Source organism: Prenolepis imparis, unplaced genomic scaffold (assembly GCF_030444845.1).
Source record: "Prenolepis imparis isolate NDT839.2.m4 unplaced genomic scaffold, iyPreImpa1.0 SCAF_2, whole genome shotgun sequence".
Taxonomy (NCBI): Eukaryota; Metazoa; Arthropoda; class Insecta; order Hymenoptera; family Formicidae; genus Prenolepis; species Prenolepis imparis.
In genome coordinates, this window is record NW_028141160.1 from 9,700,587 (window position 1) to 9,725,003 (window position 24,417).

General features: G+C 36.0%; 1 protein-coding gene and 1 long non-coding RNA gene across 2 annotated transcripts in view; one reads left to right on the forward strand and one right to left on the reverse strand.

Annotated features, from left to right (window-relative positions):
- The window catches only part of LOC145946721 (discoidin domain-containing receptor 2), a 76,832-nt gene that overhangs the window by 12,521 nt on the left and 39,894 nt on the right, over positions 1–24,417 (forward strand). The window lies entirely within an intron of this gene.
- LOC145946729 (uncharacterized) overlaps positions 10,343–24,417 on the reverse strand; it is a 103,703-nt gene continuing 89,628 nt past the window's right edge. The window contains exon 3 of the long non-coding RNA XR_014427070.1: positions 10,343–11,438. This is a non-coding gene — a long non-coding RNA (uncharacterized LOC145946729). The remainder of the gene's footprint in view (positions 11,439–24,417) is intronic.

The following is a 24,417-nucleotide window of genomic DNA, read 5'->3' on the forward strand; positions in this document are numbered from 1 at the left end:
CAGTGAAATACTCACTGATTTTCGGTAAAGTCTTGTCACTGCTTTAATTAGTGACACATTTTCAAAGAGTAGGAATAGTATTCGAATGTTTGGAGCTAAAACTCTCAGTGATTAGCTAGAAACTAGCTAATTAGCAACTCGATATCGGTATCGTGAAACGAGATAGTAACAAGCTGTAATACATATATGGTGCGATCGCTTTGGTAAAGTAAACCGTCTTCGATGTTATATGATCCTTGAGACGTTTCTGGAACAGATTCTTCGTAAAATCTCGCGCGAAACGTTCCATATATGCCGGGTCAAAAGCCAGCCTCGGTTGCTCCTCCGAGTTCTTCACGCGCAAAGAAGATGGATCCGATATCATCCTCAGGCAATCACGCCACGGCACGAAATCTGCAGCGGCCTTATCGGCACCAATATCCAACGCCGAGGCCAAAGAATCACGATAGTCGGATACGATCGATCGCGGACTGGCAATCGGAAACAATCTGATAAAAGAGTAAAACGTAAAAATCGAATGTTGAACGAAATCCTTCGGCCGAACTTTGTGCCTGGGCGAGATGCGCTCTAATACAACCCCGATCAGGCAATCAGGATATAAAAATACTATCAAATGTCATATGTCACCTAGATAGTTCTAGCTTTTATGTATCATGTAGTACATAGATAGAGGATATAGATATGTATGTATATATGCATGCTGGCATAAAAATTTTTATTCGATCTTGACAGTGAAATATTATTCATATGTTTAAAATATAAAATTATTTTCATATACTTTTACTGTATATATACGAGTGGCTTATATAATATTATTTCAATATCTAAATTTGACATCAAAAACAAATGCAATAAGCCGCGAAGAAAGATACTTATAAAAATACTTAGCGCAGCTAATTTTCGAAAAAAAATAAAAATATTTCTCTATTTTGACTGATTTGAGTAATCGATTTGAAACTGGAGCGTGTTGAAATGCGTTTTACCATAACCCACCGCGCAAGGCCGATCGATGTTCAACGAAATTGTACTCGAATATGGAATAGCTTATCGAACTCGCGGAACAACAATTGTTCCGAGGCAACCGTACTTCGAATAAATATTGCTAATAGAAAAATATTTACGATTTCACGTTTCACGAAGTCAGGACAGATTCTTTTTTCAAAATAAACTCTAAAAACGGCTTTGCTGCTTGTATCATGAAAAGGAAATAAGCAAGTAATCAGTGCATTGAAAATATCAAACATCTTTTTGAAACGTCACATCAGCCACATAAAATAGATTTCGTAGAATTCGTGCGCTTTTTTTAAAACCTCTCTTTCATTACTGGGAGACTTTATCGGCAAAAACAAAATCCTACTTCGCGTAGGATCCATTAGAAACTTCCAATAAATAAAAAAAAATCCGGATAGTCTAATTGATTGGAAAGAAATACAGATTTCACTCGCACGTTGTGCGTTCCTGACGTGCAAACTGGACGGACAATGGGATGCTAATCCGTGTCTATAGGTGCAGGCGCGTAAGTTCTTTCTCTGGCGCACACAAGCATCGTGGATTATCCCTGCTGCAAAAAGTAACACGAAGGTAATTTGATGTCTCGCAACGTCGCTTAATCCGACATGGACGATGACGAGGAGCGTCGCGCCTCTTACAGGAGTTCAAGCGGTACTTTAGGCGAATTTAGCATTTGGAGAAGATCTCCAAAACTTTAAATTCGATGTACCACTGTTATCTGCCCGAGAAAATGTAATAATGTGTAATAACGAAATTCTCTCTCCCCGACCAGTCGCCTGACACGAACTGCCGGTTACAGTATTACAGCGATGATATAAATTTTCTTGAATATTCTCAAAAACGTAAAAAAGGAAAGGGAAACTTTTATCACACACAATTATGCTGTCATAATATAGCAGACAATATCACATAAATTCAATACAATAGATACGATAGAAAAATTAAATGCAGATTTTGTTTCAAAACACATGCCAATCTTCCTTTTATATATAGTGTACTTCTTCTATTTTCTTGTATATAATAAACGATATACTACCTTTTTCTGTCTCTTTCTTTCTCTATGCAAACTAAACAATATACATATAATGCAAAATGAACAATATATTATGAAAGGCAACTTGTTTGAAGTTTATAAGCAATTTAATAGATATTAAATCAGGCTTAAACAATTAATTATAATTCACATATTAACAAATTGATATGTGAAAGTTTCAATAGCAATTTATAAATATTAATCTGTAATTTAATTTGAGTTTTTAATTAGATATTTAGATATATTTATTATATAGATATATTAATTATATACGTATATAACATAATATATATAAATATAACTATGAATATCTATATTTATATAAATCAGACCTCGATAAACGGAAAGTTGGTGTCAGAACAAAAATAGGGGTTCAATAATCTAAAACTGTCTAGTCTTCTGCATCAACTACGTGATTTTGGCATATGGGCGAAGCGACGATGAAATCAAAACTTTAAATTTAATATACGTTTGCCTCGCCCGAAAACCGTTTTATACGATCGCAGCTAAAAATAATTTTGCAAATGGGTATTTGAGTTCAAAATAAGATATTCCAGAGATGTGTCTAAGCAAGCTATCTATTTATGTAAAATAATATTTTATATTTAAAAATTTGTTTAAAATTAATTGGCAAGTTTTATTTTATTGTTCAAACTTTTAACGCGCGACGCACGTTTTCACGTTTTACTAATTGAACCAAAAGCAGAATTTTATATATATATATATATATATAATGAGAGATATGTAAACATTCAATAGTATAAAGACATTTTTCAATAATCATTCGGTAATTAACAATATTCAAAATAAAAAAAATCACGTTTTTTTCTTGTATATAAATTCAATTTTATAATTTAAAAATTCGATTAAAATCCTTGGCAAAATATAACGAAAATGCGTGTCTGAAATAACTTTTCACTCACAAAACTCACAGAATTTATGACAAAAATAGCGACAAGGAAGCTTATACGAGATATTTATCACTTATCACATGCGGGGGTAGGTAACGCGCGGAAACTGACGGAGTACTAATTCGATGTTTCATAGCAGCTCTAATCTGACGGAAGGAAGAGCCGTCGCGCCTTCCGGGAGTTAAGCGCCAGTTAGACGTACTTAACATCCGTGGGACTACTCGTCGAAACTTTAAACTCGATTTCAACCGCGCTAGTCACCGCGAAATTTGTTCGCCGATCGTCTTTCGACTAACTCAGGCTCCACTGGCGTGATAACGATCGATTGCCGAGGTTTCTCGTTTGCATGGATTTCTCGGGAAACGTAAATTTCCCCATGTTTACGTAACAACATTACGTAACAGATTAATACATAATCGTATTATATGCATATATTTTTTATAAATAATCTTATAATTAATATAAGCAGAAAATAATGATATCTTTTCCGATATAAATTCGAAACGTATATTCTGTAATATTAAACTTTTATTTTTCATAATAATTTGCATTTATAATTACATACATATAATATAATGTTACTGTACGATAATTACTTTGGAGATACAAAGAAAACATGCGCTTGTGCATTTGCGGCTACATGATGCATCGGATTAATTATACGTAGATATGACATAATATAGCCTATATATGTATATTATCAGATAAAAAATTTTAATCAAATGTCTCATCAATGTTACATTACTATTAAATTACATATTTTATTTTCGAATTATTCAACAAGTTATTTTACATTATTATACATTTTATTTTTAATTCGAAATATTATATTGCAATTTTTTACGCGTAATATATATATAATAATAGAGAAACTTAATCATATCAACATTGTACGAATTAAAAAAGAAAATTATGACATAAATATACACGCACATACATACACATATATATAATATTTCTAATCACTTATCGGATTTCTGTTTTTTCGTCTCGATATTACCGCTAATCATTTATCCGACTAAATTTCAAACGATTAAGCCTCTGTACGTGACGGACACAAATTGAGATCCATATTTAGAGGCGCATAACTCCCGTGAGATTAATCATCCGCGCACGGACGTGGAAACGCTGGAAAAGTGCGTGGGGTAAAGTAAATAGTCATAACGGGATACTTTGTACGAATTACGCGGCTTCTGACGTGAACTAATGGCACTGGCGAGCGCCGAACCATACAGACCCTTCCGCCTCAACACTGGCGTGTACCGCCTTTTCTTCCTCGGTTTTAATCTCGTAGACCCATAATGACGTCTGCAAAGACGTAATGTTCATTACTACCATTGAGGAAAATACTTTCAAAGTCGATACTTTCAGAGCGATACTGCGAGAAAAATGCGCGAAAATACTTATCTCCTCCAGAGAGAACTCCACGACTCGCATTCCTCTCTCAATCGTAATCTCGTAAGACGTGAAAGCGTCTGGCTTGCAAGACGTCCTGATTATCACTCTGAGAATTCCACTTTTTGATATAAATACCATTAGCGGGATGATAATTATCGATTGATATATATGAACCTTTTAGAAGCTAAACTAATCAATTTCTTTTGCAAATTTCTTAATCTTAAAATACAAAATACATCAATGTTTTGGTACTAAAATTAAGACAACAAAGTGGAATTGATTTAACTTCTTAGAAGCTCGTATGTTTCATTCAATATCAATATTATTCAAACGAAAATATTATCATTTTTCCACAAACACAATATGTCTATCAATCTTTCTCAAAATATTTCTTTCTATGTATATAATATACTTATATAACATAATTGATTATAAAAATTTACGAAGTCTAACGAAAAATTTATATACGGAAAGAGTTATATTCCTTTATATCGTACTCAGATATTCTAATAAATATCGTACAATCAAAATTATCTTATTAATTATTCATTTTTAAAATTGAAACGACGGTTTCTGTTAGGAGATAAATATTTTCGTTGATTAAACAGCCGTGCCACTGACACGTGCTATTACAGTTTATACTAGCGATTAGCAAAGTAATTCCCGAAATTAATTATGCCGGGTTGAAAACGGGGAATCGCGCGGCGGAGAGGAGAAGGGAGAGAAAAACATCGTGGACGACGGGGAAAAATTAATGGCCTCGTAATGGTATAATCTGCGGTTTTTGCTGTTGAAGTTATAGGTCAGTTTTGTAATACAAACGATGGTCAATTTAAGAAAACGCGCTACATCGAAAATCCTGCGCTAAGTACCCGCTAATATTCAAGAATTACTTCTTAGTATACCGAGTATATATATTTATTGTTTATATAAAAAGGGGGAAAGAAAGAAATTAATTTAAAAAATTGTATTACGCGAATTCAAATATGAAGCAACACCGAAGGAAATTTTGTCCTCGCACTCAGCAACATAATTTCGCTGCTCGCGCGAGGATTTTCGCCGATTACGCTTGTGTAATTGGCGCAAACAACTCGCGGTTCGTATACTTAATAATATTACTTTTGTAATTAATTACATGGGAAAAGCAGAGTAGAAAAGACGCAAAAAATGATTAGTGAAGGTTAAAGGCGGTTAGAGACGGATAGCAACAATGAGTTGTCTCACAGCATTGCAAAATGAAATCAAAGTTATTTATAACGTAACATATCGTTAGAGGTTTACTCGTTATATTAATTAATAAAATATTTTACATCGAAAAAAGAGTAATCGAAAAAATTTCAAATATTCTTAAAGAGAATATATACAAAACAAAAGAAAAATTCTTTCTAAAACATTCATTGAAGTTGAGCGGGTTTTTTGTATATATTTTTCTCGGTAGAATGTACGGCTTTTCAAAATACTGCGGAAAAACTAATGGATTTCGAACATCTCGAGAAAGAGAGACAGCAACTCTTTTTAAAGTTTGATAAGCTGACTGGAGTTATATAAAAAGGTCAATTTATATGCAGTTTCTTACGGAATGTCGATGTATTTAGAATAAAAAATATTGGCAAGGATAAAAAAATATTTTAAATAATATCATTTAAGAAATGAAATAATGTACGCCATTGTTTCAGCATGGAACATATTCACTTCTTCCATAAAAGTAAATGCGTGAATATCTTAAAGATAGTTTAATTACAACAATATACTTTTTCTAATTCCGCAAGTGCTTTCTCGTCCTTCCTGCCTGTCTTCTCTATCCAAATTTCATTCTCGTAATTAATCATGGTTAGAAATATCTATGCGCCGGAGATTCCCAAATTTCATGCATGTTATTCTATAATGAGAAAATGACCACGGAATACTCGGAATAACTAGCGAAATTCCTTGCGGACTTTCGAGTGAGATTAATTACTATTATCATTGCTCTGACATATTTTTGTTTAATTCAAATTTATACATGTTCTGTAACGAGAGAATCGAATAAATTATTGAATATTCTAATTTATATTCCTTATACGGCCGAACACTTTACGCAGATCTTATTGCGAAGTTATCTTAATAATTAATTTTTATCTGTGTGTGTGTTGGAATATTTTCGCTTATTGTTAGTCGGGTTAGTTGACCCCTCAGCACTGAACCCGGTGCTTTATCTGAGCATATACCGTGCACATCGAAGGGCATCGTAACACGAATTCTCCCGTTGAGACACGAATTTCAACTGATGGCAATCGCGCTAATTACGCACGCAAAACTCGTGAAGTCGATGAGAATCTGGAAAGAAATGGACGTCGCGATATCAACATACTATTCTAGGCGGCATTGCCAGCCATGATCTTTCATCTCGTGTTCTATTCTCTTATCGCGTTATTTTATCTTTATATCTTTTAGAATAAAAGCTGAGAATAAGAGAGAATAAGAAATAAGCAAAGTATGACAAAAAAGAGCTCTTTTGCTTTAATTAAATAAATATGTATTTCTTAAATTATAATATGTAAACATGACTGCGCACGCTTACTTGTACATAATTGAATGGAACACGATAACATAAAACTTGTAAAATTGTTTTCTTTAGAACGACTGACATATAGCATTTTTATTTTCGTGCAATTAGATCTCTAATTCTGCATAGCAGTGAAAAATAAATCGCACGAGGTCTTGTAATCCGTCGTGGATAAAATGTAGGGCGGAGAGTGCGTAGATGGAAGTAAATAGGATCGTATTTGCGATACCATTTGCAGTACTAAAGCAATGCTTTACAAAGAGGCACAATTCGTGACATTGACAAATGACGCAAGAATAGGTATTATTCCTGCGTTCGTTGTATCTCTTTCGCCTACCTTGTAGCACTTCGTACTTTCCTATCATCGAATAAAGTGGCGACACCGGCAACTGAAACCTTATTAATGTCCATGATACGAGAGATGTATATTTGCTTTTATATAATTTTTTAAGTTTATACATATAATAGCACATTTTGATTGTGCAATCTGAAATAATTTTTAAATGATACAATATAAAAGAGAATACCTGCAATTCTTATGCTACAGACATGTACACGCTACACGCATGCAATTATAAAAATGTAAAAAAAAAGACATTGATTTATAGCGCTATTAATTGTTCTTACGACATTAAAATTTCTGTCTCTTGTAAGTCAAAAGGATCCCATAATTGAATGTGAAAAATCTGATAGAGAAAAACACGCGACTAAAAATAAATAGAACTAAATTAAGGGGATCGCTTTAACCATCATTGTGATATTCTGAAAAGAGGCGTAGGTCGTGACATTGACGAATGAAGCGGAGAAAAGCGCTTCTGTGCCCTTCGTTTCTTTCGCTTTATCCCTCGTTTCCTTTCACGGCTCCCGCGTTCTCTCTTCGTTTTGCCATTATGCTACATAATTTAGTGCTAACGTCGCGGTGATGGTGATGGTGGTGGTGGTAGCTACACTACCATTGGCAGCGGCAGACCACTGCCACCCCATCATCGAGTTTAACCGCCAAGAACTGTGGCCAGGAGCGAGTCGGCGTAAGGGAGGAAACTTGAGGTCGACGAAGGAACCTTTGATCCTGTGCAACCCTCACGAACTCGATCACTGTATTTGTATTGCTGTGAGAAGTGGGGCACCGGAAAAAAGCTTCTCCTGTTCTATTTCACCCTTCACCAGTCTCGCAACACCACAATTGTGGGTTTGCTTTCAGCGTTTCGGCTCCCATGATACGACTGTTTCCAGCCAACTTCACATTTTGTTTGTCGCAAAAATAGGATGTCCCTCTCTCTTACCTCTCTAAGTCTAAGTTAATATGCTCTCGGTTATTTCAATCGAACGTAACAAACATTTTCATGATTTGGTCATAGCAATATATATTATACATATTATATTATAATTGTTTTCATATTTATTATCTTTTATGAAATACTGAAAGACATATTTAAGGCAATGCTACAAAAAATAAAATATTTGTATTTACGTCCGCAAATGCTTTTATATTTAATAATAATTAAATGCTACAGATTAAAATATTAATCTCTTTTAATATTTTTTAATAATTAAATATGACGCATGCATGAATTTATATTAGCATTGTTATGGTTTTAAAAAATTATATTTTAATAATATAAAAACTTTTTACAAAATCGCATAATTGACAAGTTAATATTGTAGTTTTATTGCTGTGACCAACATTAATACGTTGTGTATACTTTATTATCGTTGACACTGGCGGATCCTGGGGGGGAGTTAAACCCCCCCCCTTGCAAATTAAAAGAAACAGTTTTGCTGAATTTGTTTAAAAAATATAAATAAAGAAAAACAAACATTAAAGAGCTATCGACGTCAGGGGATCCGCTAGTGTATATATATAAGTATAAGATACACTGTAAATTATACTCATTACGCATTCAAGGAGTTAAGTATAGATTAAGTCAGACATAGGACGAAATTATCTCATTATTTCGTCCTATGTCTAACTTAATCTGTACTTAACTCCTTCAATGCGTAATGAGTATAATTTACAGTGTATCTTATACATACATATTGTATATATTATATAGATATAAAGAATTTCGCCTAATTATTATCGTACAACGAAATTATCTCATTATTTCGTCGTATGTCTGACTTAATCTAAACTTAACTCCTTGAATGCGTAATGAGTATAATTTTTAGTGTATCTTATACATACATATTGTATATATTATATAGATATAAAGAATTTGGCCTAATTATTTTCGTGCAACGAAATTATCTCATTATTTCGTCCTATGTCTGACTTAATCTACACTTAACTCCTTGAATGCGTAATGAGTATAATTTACAATGTATCTTATACTTTTATATATATATATATATTATATATACTTTTATATATATATATTATATATATATAAAAGTATAAGATACACTGCAAATTATACTCATTACGCATTCAAGGAGTTAAGTTTAGATTAAGTCAGACATAGGACGAAATGATGAGATAATTTCGTTGCACGAAAATAATTAGGCGAAATTCTTTATATCTATATAATATATACAATATGTATGTATAAGATACACTGGAAATTATACTCATTACGCATTCAAGGAGTTAAGTACAGATTAAGTCAGACATAGGACGAAATGATGAGATAATTTCGTTGCATGAAAATAATTAGGCGAGAAATTTTTTATATCTATATAATATATATATATATATATATATACACACTGGCGGATCCTGTTAACCTCCCCCCCCCCTTGCAAATTAAAAGAAACAGTTTTGCTGAATTTGTTTAAAAAATATAAATAAAGAAAAACAAACATTAAAGAGCTATCGACGTCGTTGATCCTGGAATAAAAGCTAATCATAAAACCCCAAAAATATTAAATAAAATAATTTTGCAAACCCCCCCCCCCCCCATTATCGACGTCAGGATCCGCTAGTGATCGTTGATAATAATTAATCAAATAATGTAAAAATATGTTATACATTCAGGCTTAAATATTCTCGTAAATAAACTAAAGAGTTGCACTGCTTTCAAGGCAAAAATATTCATTTATATCTACAAGAAGATGAAAATTTATATCTATTGCGTACACCATGTTTTAGCGATAAAATTAATCATCTAAAAAACGCCATAATAAGATCCCATAAAAACGTGATAAACGACATTAACATTCGAGCGCTTACTTGAACGTATATTGGACTTGACAGACACACATGGTAGATAAACGACTTTTCCCTTCTAAAGGGAATACATAAAATGCTATCACGCAAGCAGAACGCTAACATTAAAGAATTTAATTACGCGAATGCAAATTTAATCAGATTATAATGTCATGAAAAAATGTGTTTAAAATAAATTAGCGCACGGATGTATCGTTGGATCTTTAAATATTTAATAAATCACGTTTTTTTTTTATAAAATATCTTTCAAAAGAATATGATATAATACATTTCTCATCTGTTTACCAGGAGCAACATTTTTAACGTAATTTATTTACTGATTCTGCAAAAGTTTGTTCATCCGTGTTAATCGTCGAGTATCGCTACTAGCGATATGACTAAAGGCAGAAAATATTGGCCGATTTTCAGCGGGAATATTTAGTGGTCCTTCGACCGCTTACCGAAGTTTCCTCGCAGTTTGGGGTTGTGGCTGATACTTTATCGTGTAACAAATGGCAGTCCGATCGTACGTAAACATTTCAACCTCCCATGCCGCAGAATTGATAGTGTTACAGAGTATCGCGGTCGCAGCTGCGCTCTTCGTCTCTCGAGATACGGAATTAATAGAGCAGCACGTAGCGAAATATTCATCGAACCATACTAACTCACTATCTTCTCCCCCGCTTCTTCTCCGGTCGAAACTTAATTTATACGTGTCAAAAGATTAAATGTCTCCACCTCCCTCTTCTTTCTCTTACTCTAAATCTGCGTAATAGAAAATATCTTATTTCTCGTGTAGCAAAAATTGGATAACTCGGTGAGAAAGAGAGCTTTGAGCACCTGTGCACAAACACTGAATATCGCAACTTTGTATTTTAATCATATAGAATTAACGCGATTTATGTTACTTCTCTAACATTTAAGTTAACTGCCTTTACGTGACTCTCTGCAGCGTCGGACGACTTAAAATCCCGGGTTTCGAATAGGATTTATTAATTATATCGAAGTCGCGATATCTCGGTCATGCTCGTTCTTTTGCGCTCAGCGAAATGAATGTTTCTCTCGGATATATTGCTGCTGCTGCTGCCATCAACGCGGAGAACGTTGACCGAGCAGCGTCGATCACCTCCTCCTTCACCCTTTTCGTTCATATTCCTCTATGGCGGCGGATAATGTACGGTACGAGGGCCCGCACTTACGCGTTCACGCGTGGAACTGAGAAACAAGAAGCGGCACCGAACCGATTTGCTCGATCGAATGTAAACAATGTTCAATCGACGTGGCTCGTCGCTTCCTCACCGCCGTCGCTTGTACATAGTCGTCCTCGTCATTGTCGTCGACGATTATGCAGCCCCTCTTCGATGTACACTTCTCTACCTTTTCCGTGCAGCTCATCTGTGAAAAGCAGGAAAAGAGAATGAAACGACGTCCAATAGTCAAAGTCGGATTTACCAAAGTCGTCCATTTCACGAGGAGAAGTTCGGGACATTTATCATTATTCGATGTAATAGCAGGATACTTTTTTTTACGAATGGTTAGATTTCCTTGTTGCACTTGTATTACATTCGGTGGAGATTTCTAAATATTATAATTTATCATCAAATTATTATATATTCTCGAATTAACTTGATATATGATTATACACACAATCATTCTATATATTAAAATTATGTATTTTCTTGTATAGAGCTCATTAACTGCACAAAATAGTGCATATAGCGATTGTCCAAAAAGTATAGTCGATTTTTAAAATACATTTTTTAAAACCGCAATACTCATATATATGTCAGCTAAATGTGTTCGTATAACTACGAGAGTTTCAACGAAAAGTTCTTGAAGGCAGAATGTGATGGAACGTTGATGGAAAGGAAAAAGCTCGACAGAAAAGAAAAAGAGAGAGAGATAGAGAGAAAGAAAGAGAGAAAAAAGGGAGGAAGAGAAAAAGAAAATAAATGAGAGAAAGGAGAGCTGGGGGAGGGAAACGGAGGTAGAGAAAGAGGGATATTGGACTTTTAACACTGAGTGGTCCTTAAAAAAGAGGCAGAGCCATATACACGATGCCCACTTGCTGCGATGAAACGTCAGGAGCCGAAACTGCAGCTGCAACTCGGGAGGAAAAAAACATACGCGATGTACTCGTAACTACAGCGACGATAATGCCACTCTGCGAATGCATCCAAAGAGAACTGACGAAGCGTCAGAATTTCAAAAGCCGCTTCTGACTGAAATACGTTGCGGGGAATAGCGTTCCCGTTTCTTTATATCCCTCTTTTTTTTGTAACATTCTCCCTGTCCCATTCCTCCCCCGCCCCTCACTCTCTCCTCTTCACTTTTTTTCTCTCTTTCTCTCTCTCTCTTTCTTTCTGCCACCCTGTCGTACATAGTACGCCCTGCCACCTGCGTCGCGCTTTTTTCAAAGTGGAAATGCACTTACACGTATATCCGTATGTATAGCCGCGCGCGAACATATTGCATGCTCGACTGAGTGACGAAATGGACACAAGTGAGAGGAGACGGAGAAAGAGGTGCAGCGGAAAATGGTATGTTGCTTTTATTCCCGTTTCCGTTAAATTGGAACGGATACCTCTCGTCCATCCAATTTATTTTCGGGAAGAATTCGCGTAAAGAAAGGGCGGGCTTTCGGCAGTGTGGACGAAACCGGATATATACGAAACCATTTTGCACAATAATTTCGTTACTTTAGCCTCGACAACGATTTTCAGCGCGCGTATGTAGAGCAAGAACGTTCGTTCGCGGCAATCAATAGCAATTTGAGAGACAGGATTGTAAAAGTACGATCGGGTAGAAGAATTCTCACTTATTTTTTTTCTTATTGGCGTTTGTGTTTTATTCCCATTTATTCGTGGCGCGGCTCTCTTGAGCACGCAGCAATAGCAACAGTTTCGTAGACAAAAATAACAACGAGCGCTATTTCACGCTCCTCACTTTTGTAGCGTTGCAACGAGTTTATTCGTTTCGCCGTGAGAATACTTCAAACATCCAGCGGAACTTAATTCTTTTCACCCGTACACATCGTCTATAAAGAAAAATCGCGCGGAAATAGTCGCCGTTTTTGCGAAAAATCTCGCTAGGCGAGACGTAGCGCGCAATACGTTCGCGTTCAAGTGTTGATTTATGAATAATTTGAAGAAATAAATATTTGTGTGCAGTACAGGCAGGTAACGATGAAACGAAGGCTTTGGAAAAAAGTTGGTATTACATGCTTTATAACTTTATACGAAAGATAAAAGCAGTTTGCCAGAAAAAAAGCGTATAAAATAGACTTGAAAAAGAAGGATAAAAATTCTTTTCCTTTCAAATTACATATACCACATCGCGCGAATAACTGATGCGCGAGATACGTCGGAAAATTGGCAACGTAAACCATAATCAAGCATCCCTCGCAAGGTATGTTCATACTCAGACGTGCGCAAATATTTTACATTAATATAGTGCTACATGTGTGTATGAGTGGGAGAGTTTCGTTATACCTCCAATTAATTAATACCGCCGTCATTTAACGTAATTTTCATCCTCATTTGAGCTTAGATTTTCTATCTAATCAACCTTGTGCTGCTGAAATTCTTCGGTGATAATGCAACCGTTTCGTAACTGCGGCAACGGCATTTCAAACGATAGCAGGAAATGTAAAGCATTAATTACAGCGATTAAAGCTTAAAACCCATACACTTCGATCTAAATTCCTAAAGGAATCGGAAACCGCACGAGATAGCTTAAGAGTAAACGATTAATCCTATTGTGCATATGTAAAAGCGCTTCTACATAAATAATTTTACTTACTGATTATAGCGTATAGAAGAACTATTTCTTCTTTTACAATAGTAATAACCGAAGAATCAAATTTGTTAGGATTCTGGAGGACGTTAGTTTAAATAAAGACGATGTCAATTTCATTTCATCTATTATTTTTCATCATATAATGATAATACATATAGAAGAAGCAAAGAAAGACGAAGAGAAAAGATAGTTGAAGTAACTCAAGGAAAGGCAATAGCGATATCTTTCATAGATTGAAAGTTTGACCTTCTCTTCCACTATCTCTTCCACAAAGATCTCCGGAGTCACCTATTAAAGTCGTAAATCGAAGATCTCGGTCAGCGTATAAAGCGACAGGGAAATTATTTCGAGATCCCACATAGTCGCACGGCATGCAAATTAATCATCGTTCCCGTGGCAAAGATTTTGAAACTAAAGGGTAATATTTCAAAGGCGCCTTGTCGGAACCATAATTTTGAGACACGAGAGAGAAAGAGAGAGAGAGAGCTAAGCGGCGATCCTCGAACTCCGCATTCGCGGCGCGCTGTTGCTTGCATTCGTGATTTACGTTGGCCGATGGATTACGGAAGGAAGGAGCTATAATTTCTCGCGATGGGAAAAAAGATCCGGGATATATGTATGTACGATGAGCAGAGAGAACAGTGTTTTCGTGAAGCGCAAAAATGCGATGGAGGAGCAGGGGAGCAGCGAAGGAAGATTATTTAAGTTAAACAGGCGTAAAAAGAGGGTGATGCGATGGGAAATTGCTTATAGCGGGCACATTTTTCATATCTTATCGTAATGGTCGCTCGTACCGAAGAATACTCGCTCATTCAAGTAGCGAATGGCTGGTCGAATGCCTTGTTTGAATGGTAATTTACGCGTCATTTTCGATAACAACGTTAGACGTTAACGAGACACGACGAGGTACAACGACGTTTATTGACGTTACAAGGCATAAAATAGCTTTCAAGGACATCTCATTGTCCGTGGAGAAAGATTCTTGTTCACACTTGACTTGGCCGGAGAAGAAAACATGCTACTCCCATCTAATATCAAAGGAGCATAAAATAAGTTTTAAAAAATTTTTTTCTTTCTTTGTCTCTAGCTTTTTCTCTTTACCATTTTGTTATTCGCGCTTAATGGCAGTTTTTCTTAATATTTTAAAAGATATAAACAAGTTTATAATATAAAGTAACTCCGTGGCTATCGTTTACAAATGTTTTATATAAGATAAAAGAATAAATTGCAGCTGCTATCGTTCGTGAGCTAAAAAGACGCTATTATATATATACCTTTGCTGCAACTATATTTATACACATTGACGCTGTTGTGTTATCCGATTCGTACATCTTCACAGCGTATATATGTTGCATTAATGATTAAATGTAACTGTAGTAAATTACACGTCGCTTCCGGCAGCACTGCCGGTTTAACAGCGCAATGACACGAAACGCAATGCACGGAATATCTCGCATTATTTTTTAAATTTCTATCCCATAATGTATTATACGTATAAATGTGTATTAACTTTCGATTACATAAATTAATTACCAATAATTGTCTACATTTTTTACGCCTCGCATGATTGTTAAAACGACGACGATTTCAAGCGATAGACGTAATACTTTCTCAGAATCTAATCTACAGATCTCTGATAAAGTGAATAAATAAATTAAAAACTGAAAATTTAAGCAGCAGATCTATTATGTAAATGATAATGTTTTTATCCGCAAATATATACGATATTACTATATAATTCAAGGATATCTACGTGTGCGCCCTTTCGAACTTATTCACGACTAGCTTTACACGTTATGAGACACAGTCGGTGTATATATCTATTAATGATCAGCTTTAACGCGACCAGGGTCGCCGATGATTGCGATAAAGCACGACGATAGGGGAGCGAAGGGGTGCGAGGTGGACAAAACGCAACGGCGAAACGTGTCGCACGTGTTTCTCGCACTTTATCGTCACCCGGGATCGACCGGGTCCGAGGTGCCGCTGGTACACGAGCGACCAAACGATAACGTATGCACGCCGCTTCCGACTACGACCAATATAGGTACGGATACGCGACCGTCAGACGTATCGGCGTCGCTGATAAGCACTAAGCACCGTTCGATTTTGCTTTTCCGCTGGAAAAGGCGGCGTACACACAGGTGTGTACCTTGCCTCTAACTTCGTCTAATGGCAGGAGGTTTTTTATCGCGTGATTTTTAATAATTTATTAACCATCGCGAAAGATGAATGTTTTATGTGCGAAGATACACGAGGGTTTAAAAAAAAATCGAGCTTACGAGGAAGAACGTGATGGAATTTTAGGTAATCCCACGACGTTAAGAATGTATTTCGATGTTCCTAGGTTTTAATAACTTATTAAATATCAAAAGATAGAGAGGAAGAGAGATTTTAAGAAAACGCGAAGAAGTTGAGGAAAAAAAATAATCCAATATATATAGTGGAGAGAGAACGCGAAAAAAATATTCTCTGAAAAAAGCACTTTTTCCGCGTTCATTTTTTTTACAAATAAAATATCTATGATTTTTTGTGGAGGTGTTTACTCTTTAAAATCAAGCCTTTGCTGTATTCTAGTTTACATTTGATTCATATAACAATGTGGAACAACGAACTCGTCCATGAGAAAAAAACAAATTTTTTTCTCGCATACAATTATTTTTTAGTCAATGATTTACATCGCTCGCGCTTTTGATTTGATTTACATATATTTCAATTTTGTTTAATCTCACATGTTTACTCTTATCCGCACAGCCTTCAGCCTTCGCAATTCATTATTTTTTACTTGCCAACTTTTGTTTTCAACGCAAACGTTCACTATTTCTTTTACATGCGTTAGACTTAAAAAAAATATCCGGCCAAATGCGCTGATTAAATAAGCAATTTTTGTCAGCGACGCGGAGATGTAGCGACATTACAGACAGAACTTGGGCACGCGATAGTTTTAAAGTAATACTCGTCGCCGCGCAAAATATCCCCGAAAATTCCTCTCGCGTGGCGATTGCATCTGTACGACGAGAGAAACTCTCGTCTCTCTTTCTCTCTCTCTGTCAGAGATTTATTAGATACCTTCCGGTTGGGGAGAATTCGTTGACAGTCGCCGCGGTGCCCATAGCAAGAAAACGAGATCTCGCTGAGAACGCGAGCCGTGCTTTGTGGTCCATAAAGGGATGGCGAATATCTTCGACACCGCGGAAGAACAAAGACGTAGACGTAGAGACGATGCTGGCGATGGTGCTGGTAGTGGGTGGTGGGTGGAGATCGTGGTGGAGGAGAAACGTATTACGCGCTCTTATCGCAATGACATACTTCGTACGCGTAGGAGGAAAATTGTATCTCTTGAAATGACGCGAGGTTAACCGAACAATGTAACGACACTGGTGCATCGTGGCTGTCGGTGACAGTGTGAGAAAGCACTGAACGTAATCGTAGACACGACGGACATGAGAGAGCATACGGTGGCGATAAGACCGTAATATCGGTTTTTTTTGCATCAAAAAAACACAAAAAGAATCAACGAACCGATTAATCCATTGAATTTTTTTAACGAGCTCTTAAGAGAGAATCGCTGTAAGTGGAATAATTAAAAATCACGACTTCAATATATATGCTGCGTTTAAGGTAGATATTGCGTATCAGGGACGATTTCAACCCCCGATGTCGCGTAAGGACGACTAGAATGGCAAGAAACATCGATGACATTTATTGGCAGCACGAAGCGACAGAATACGGGCTTACAATGTTAACGCGCGAGTTGCTCCAACTGTCGAGACGAAAGCAGACTGACACATCGAGGGTATCGTTTAATGATACACTAGTTATTTAGGACGCATGTGTTCAATCAATGGTTCGCGCAACAATAATAAATCGTTCCACGCGCGTTATGTCATTGCGCGAGTTTATTTCAACGAGATTTTACGACTAATTACTTATATCGTCATTCATTAAGTCCCTTACGCAATCGTAGCTTGATATTGGTAAAGTCAAGTTGATTGCGCTTTGGGTGTTTCGAAAAAAACCAAAATGAGAGTCCAGCTCGAATATCTGAACGACCTACCGCAATTTCGTTCGCATTTCGAATACACATACATATGAGAAATCGAATTAAATAAATTTTGCGCATTGAATTCACGATGAAGTTCCGCGTCCATTACGCTTCCTTTTGCAGAAGGTCGTTTTATTCCGCGCTTCCGCTTTACGCAGATAACGCTCGAATGGTACGTGCAATATACGATAATGCAATGTACAGGAACGGTTCGATGCGCGCGTGCACCCGGTATTGCAAAAACTCCTACGTTGGAAATATTTATAAGCAGGATGTGTTCGTTATATCGCGCTCTCGTACTCTTTCAGAATAATTAATTACCCGATGGCGCGCGATGTATGGCCGCGCAGCGATGATTCATCCCCCCGCAGCGGCGGGGTCGCATTCTCTCTCGGAAATATTTCTTTTTCTTTTTTTTTTTTTTTTTTTTTAAGAGAAGAGAGAATCGTTCTCGAACAAATGCGCCTCGGTGCCGCGCCGGATAATAACGCATATTACACGTTGCTCTACGCGACAATAGAAGCAGAAACAGCGGAACTTATCGAGGATATCGTTTATCGATACTTTTTAATGCGCGCCTCAATGGAACGCGATAATACTTCAACATCATCGATTAAGGCCGCGATGATGCGAACATCCGGACATCGCACATACATATCTCGTTTCTCATTAATCTATCAGAAAATGACGATTGCTCCGGTTAGTTTATTGAAGAATACAGCTTAATTCACACTAGTACATGTTGGAAATTGTTTTGCAAAGTTTTTTTTATATTCTATTGTCTATAAAGTCACATGCATTTACATATAATAATTTAGCTTACGCTATAAATACAAAAATTGTTTTATCGTAATATCAATACGATAATATATACGATATTGATTTTAATTTTACGATTAATTCATATTTACTACAAAAATATCAAAAGAAGAGCTATATTTTACATTCTTTTATTGTTAGTCAGGATATTCTAATTCCGAAAGTATCATAAATAAGTAATTATGTAAAAAATTTTAAACTTTTTCTTTTGAAAAATTTTTATTAATTTGCTGTGTATATTTTTAGCACAGTAAGTAAGTCTTTATAAAACTCTGTAGCAAGTTTTAATTTTTTATATATAGTTCTAATGAGAGAGAAATACTTCTTATATTATATAATATACATTACAAATAGAAGAATACTGGTCCAAATTTTCTCTGTAGCCAATAATAGATTGTTTAAAAACAATCTTAACGTCCCGTCTATCGCATAAATTTTCCGCATAATTATGCCGAAAAACAGCGGGGTAATGCGAATCGTGGAAAAGTGCTCGAGCCATGTGATTCATATCGCGATATAAATATGCATTACGCCAAGGAATATACAGCGTCGAATATTGCAAAATCGCTGGAGCTTGTACACCATTATTCTTTGGAGACGTAATACCTGGCACCGGCCAAACAAACACCACAAAAATAGCCTCGAAGATCTTTAGCATCAATATATATGGCATCAAAATAAGAAGTGACGTTTCTCCAATTGCACATGACTCGCGAAGTAAAATAAATGAGCTTGACAGACATAGCTTTGTTCCATATAAACGACGTTTCGCTATTAAAAGATATATTATATCGGACATATCGTTTAGCAATATTGTACGGTATGGAGCACCAACCGAATTGTGTCACGCAGTACAGAGAAAGTGGATATGTGGAGCCGAAAAGACGCCAATACGTGATATGTGGATCCGAAAAACTGTACCACTATCGAGCTAAATAATAGCATAATAAAAAAACGAATATTTGCTCGAGATCTTTAGAAACGTTACGTTTCCAATAGATATACGGCGCTCAAAAAAGAAGCAATGTTATTGCAATACAAACTAAAGGAATATTCGTATATATCTTTTTCTAAAGAAAGTGCCACGTATTAAATACTATTCAAGCCATCCATTGTATGTCAATATTCTTTATCGACACATCGCGTAAAATAATGAAAGTAACCACAGATTTATTGTCGATAAAATCTATGCGAAAACATCGATAAATGTCCAGTCATTTCAGATCTTTTTCAAAGCTGTTTCTTAAATAATTTTTTGTCATCAAATTTGAATCTCGTCGAAAAAATTATGACAGAAGATAACCGCAGTGTTGAGATAAATCCAAGATCCTTATTCTGAAAATTATCCGGAATAAATATTATCAGATCTTATTGCAATCGATCAAATACCTCTCTACTATGCCATAACTTTTGAGTTGAGACACGTGCAAAACTTAATCTTGCGAGATAATACGGAGAAGCTCCAAAAACCAGCCTTTGGAACGTGCGTTCTTAGTCGACCTGGATGTGGTCCAGGTTAAATTGCGAGTCGCGTGAAATATTACAGACACATCGTGCGCGTTGGAATACATCCATGCCATACATACTGATAAATGCCTAACACCTTGTACAAACAGGCTGACGTTATCTCGGCCTGGACGATGGAAGGCCGCAGGACATGCGGCACAGCCGGATATAGAAGATTCTGGGAATCTACATCGGTAGATTCTCCGGACATACGTATATATAGGAACGCGAAGGCGGGCAATGCCATCGGGGAGGACGAAAGTTCTCTTGGCCCTCTTACGTGCCGCGATAGCTTAAAACCGCAGGGTACGCGATAATAGCCAGCGATAGGTCCACCGGGATAGGCGGCGTTCCGGCTATCCAGGACGAAGCTTCCTTTGGGATCACGTCTTACACGCGGATAACCACGCGAGAGCCAAGCTTCTCCGTCTGAACATGCAGAAATACATGTATGTACATATGTGTATATACATATATATATATATATATATATATATATATATATGTACATACATACATATATATATCATGCAGGATATTCCACTATCATTCCGCATCGTACGAGATTTCGCGGTAGATGCGATTTTTCATAAGAGATATAATATCACAAGAAGAAGATATTCTTACGATTTCCACCTGCAATACAAACGCCGGCTCGCCACGCGGAAAACACATTCCGTTATTCTCTTGATTCGAGTCCGTTCGAGTATCCTCTTACGCGAGTGAACGATCAAGAGTCTCATTGCACAACATAGCGTTTTACGAAACGCAAAATTCTTTGCGGATATTGATATTTTTATTCGGCTCTTGCGGGGAAAGAGTATGGATACATTCATATTTTAAAGATGGATTTAAAATGAATGCGATTTTATTTTCAATTTCCTCGAGCATCGAAAAAAATTTATGGTGATTAGGGAATACATTTCACTTTGTATGCGAGTAATTTCGCAAGCGCGTATTTATCGATTTTCGTTTGCCCGGTAATCTGCGAAGCGGAATTTCTTAGCTTATTGCGCGAGAGCACAATAAGCTGAAGATCGTAAGTGTACATCGTGGTGCTGAGGCATATAGAGGAGAACAGGATGACTCTCTTCCGCACACACTGCGGCGGCATTAGAATAAACGAGCGCTGAAAGTCTAAATGGGGTTCTTATGGGAATTACGGTAGCCTTAGGTGGCTGGTGGCTAACTAAAGTTAAGTAATTTATCCTCTCGCTACAATTTTCTACTGCGCAAACTCATACTTGCATTAAGTCAAGCGATTCATTATTTTGTGGGCAGCTGAGCTATAACGATGACTTAGTATCGCGTTTTACTAAACTTTCTCACGGACAAAAGAAAAGAAGCGCATATAGAGGCATTCATCATTTATCAATAAATAATTGTGCGATCCATAAAGCGTAGAAATAATATAAAAGGATTATTTAAAAACTTATAAAATAAAGAATATCTGCTTGTACACGTATTATTTAAATTTTAAATTAACAATATTGAACAATAATATATGACTGTAATTAAATCACACACACATTAGCCAAACTGAAAATGATAGTCTTGGTTGTTTAAAGTAAGCATCCGCCTCTCGACTTGTCTTTTGAAATTTCGCCTCGTACGATCCGTAAGTTTCACTGACTTTAGCTATCGAGGTTCATAAAATCTCGAATGTATTTTGCAACGGCAGCAGGAAGAAATTGCCTTAGAGTTCTTGTCATTACGGAACAGTTCTTGGAAAGTACTTCTGAGTCTTGAAAAATTTCTCCTTGTCATTTTCTAACTACTAAACTGTTTTGCTACGACATCAGTTCAGCAGTTTATAAAACGTAACACTGCTTTATATCTCCAACTAATTAATACTGCGCACTCTTTGTATGATTAATTCTTACCAATTTGATTAAAAATTATCCGAAAATGATAAAATATTATATATTATATAAAATTATCTGATTTTAATAAATGCATAAATATGAAAATTTTGTTAGTCAAAATTAAAGTTAGTTATATTATTGTAAATCAATTATTATGATATCATAAATATAGACCGTGCATGTTTTATTTCTAACTATTATTTTATTGTCGCTTTGGAAAAAATCTATATCCTTTTTTATTAAACAATTTAAAATTTAACGTGGTCTATCACGTATAATGATTCGTCGCGAGTGGATGACATGTGTAAAGGCAATATTTAATCGCGGAATCCGGGACGTCCAATCAGTATAGCTAATGAGGCGAAATGTCTTCAATTAAGTGTATCACAAGGTATCGACATATCGTGTACAAGATAACGAGGCACAGCCGTCATATCACACGATCGATATTGAGCTGCAAGAGATCCCTTTGAATGTACATGTATATACATAGACACGCGTACGTATATAACCGATAGTACGAATGAGGTGCGTATTAGCAAACATCAAGCGGGTTAATTTAAACATCAAGCAGGCTAATTTAAAATTAACTAATTAGTCGCAGATAAACGCAGTTATGGCATCATATCGAAATGTAAATTAACATTAGGTTGCTAATTGCTTACGTGCGGATTACTATTGTCTAATCATTATAAAGCTAATTATCTCGCAATAAACTAAATGTAATAGTATATCGAATATAATAATATTGCTATACTATGTATAACAATATATCTATATGTGAAAATATCATTTTGCTAACTAAATTTATATTTATCTTAATGGATAGAATAACCAAAAGAAATAGAATAAACAAAGGTAATAAGCTTAGAATATTATATATACAAGGATTTATATATCTTTGTAATATATTTCCATATTGTGCGTGTTACAGATATCTTTCCACGTTTTATTCGCGAGGAGTGTTCCATTTTTTTTTAAAGTATTCATAACAATTGTTTTCAATTGTGCATCGAAAGAAAATTGCAATCATTAGAAAGTAATTAGCGGGATTTTAACGATATGTTAATACCAAATCACGCTTTTCGAGCGATATATCAATTAATCTGGTTCGCTTTGCGAGCCATTACATGTATAAATTGCCACCAATTTAATTATCAAGTCTGCTATTGACAGATATGTGTGTGCATTCTCTTGCTTTGATCTAAATTCTCTAACAAAGCAGCCGCTTTGCTCGTACATCTTAGAGAGTAAGAGAGCAAATATACGTCCTCCACGACGCACAGATCGATGTGGATGCACGTGTGTGTACTCGCGCACGTCAATAATCAATTAAATTATTGGCAAACGCGTCTAGGTAGACGCCGTCCTAATTTGCGCCTCCAATGTCCAAATCGCTATAGCGGTTATATATAGGGGGACCGGCCGTTTGCTAATTATTTGCGGCAAGCAGAAAACGCGATCTAAACGGGGCGATACCGCGTTTACGCTCTGTACGTGTGAGGGCCGTTAATGGTATTTCGGTAACATCGGGTCGCAAGTGTGCACTAATTAACGCTGTGTCGATAGCAATGCTACATGTCCTTGTACGCCAAGAAACACACAGGCGTAACCATGGCGTCACATTGCATTTACAATCTATCAAAATGTGATCCGCGAAATTATTCGTAACTGGCAAAAGCTTCATGCAACAATATTGAATCGTGCAAACGATCATTTAATTATATATTCGTCACAAATACCGTGCTTATTGTACATCAAGAACATCCTGGAAGAAAGTAGAATTTGTAATATTGAATGCTGTTATATATACGAATCGAAAATTTCCGAAAATTACGTAATAAAAAAATTGTACATTTAATACTACCACCCATATTTGTTATATAATTTATTAAAATATACAGAAACAGCAAGATAATAAACATTATTAGAATAATGTTTACGATAATTTATCATTATCGCAATTTTCATGGGAAAATGCGGCGTAGAATTGTCGTATATCAATATTTATTGCTTCATCGTTCAATCCTCCGTCTCGCGCATTATCATTAATATCCGCTTCTCTAATAGTGGAATACATAAATAAACATCTGTAAATACGGTGACTGCGAGTTGTGATTGCATCCGCGGTTTGTTCATGTATTTGCGTATATACACTTGTAAACAAAATCCTTTCCTATCTGCATCAACTGTAGCTGAGTAAGCGGATTGATTTGAGCCGCAGAAATTTTGTATATATAGAGCTCCGTCCCCCTCTCCCTCTCTCTCTCTCTCTCTGTTCTCACTTTGAAATTTATTTTCATTCTTCCTCTGAACTATTCGACAAGTTTCCGCTTAAATA